The sequence below is a fragment of the Nannospalax galili genome, unplaced genomic scaffold (genome assembly GCF_000622305.1).
Source record: "Nannospalax galili isolate Female #2095 unplaced genomic scaffold, S.galili_v1.0 scaffold752, whole genome shotgun sequence".
Taxonomy (NCBI): domain Eukaryota; kingdom Metazoa; phylum Chordata; class Mammalia; order Rodentia; family Spalacidae; genus Nannospalax; species Nannospalax galili.
The window spans coordinates 283576-284523 of record NW_008333404.1 but is presented as its reverse complement, the minus strand read 5'-3'; positions in this window follow the sequence as shown (position 1 = coordinate 284523).

Sequence of the window (948 nt, the reverse complement as noted above, 5' to 3'; positions counted from 1 at the left end):
TTTTTTTTTTATTTTAAATGTCTTTGTTACACAAAAATTTTTATTAAATGCCTTGTGATATCAACTTTATTGTGCTCTAGGACCTACTCTTCAGTACTCTATGCCCACATTTATTGGTCTAGTTTACAATTTCATTGGACCCTTGCTGGATTATCCAGCCACTCTTCCCAGCCAACTGTATGTAGTTTGTATGTAATTTGTATGTAATTTGAATTATGTAATCACACATGGCCTCCTGGAATTGGGGAGGGCTAAAGTATACAATCTGGGGAATGCTAGGAAGAGAAGGCATGACCCATGCTGGGTAAGGGCTTTCCAGTGTGCATACCCTCAGGTCATTCATACACTTCAGCAACCCCTCAGTTATCTCGGTAAGTGAGCTCAATAAATTCATTGGCTCCCCAGTAAAGCTTCGATCAAACATTGACTTGACACTAGAACCTTAAAAGGGACCAAGCATTGCTTAGCATCCCAAGGAAAAGAAGTCTTACAACAGATGGAAAATTTATTTGTTAAGTACTATTATGTCTCATAATTATTTAAAAAAAAAGAAAATGAGAATGTAAAAGATGTTAAAAGGATATGGGAATGGAGATATTTTCCAAAATAGACAGAAAAATGAGAAAGCCCTTTCCTCTAATTTCTTAACCAGAACTTTGCCCTCCAGTCTGCTCTGTTGACTATTAAAAACACATTTCCTGATGTGCAGTTCTGATCATTTTCTTACTTCAAAACAAAACATGATACAATAAAGGAAGCAAAATGGCCTATCAATACCTTTATATCAGACCAAACTTCTAGGACCAGTGAAATGGATCAGCAGGTAGGGGTGCTTGCTTCTTAGCCTGATGACTTGAGTTTGATCCCTGGAACCCTATGATAGGAGAGAACTGACTTCTCCAAGTTGATTTTTGACCTCTACTTGTATGCTGTGGCCAGTGCCCCTCC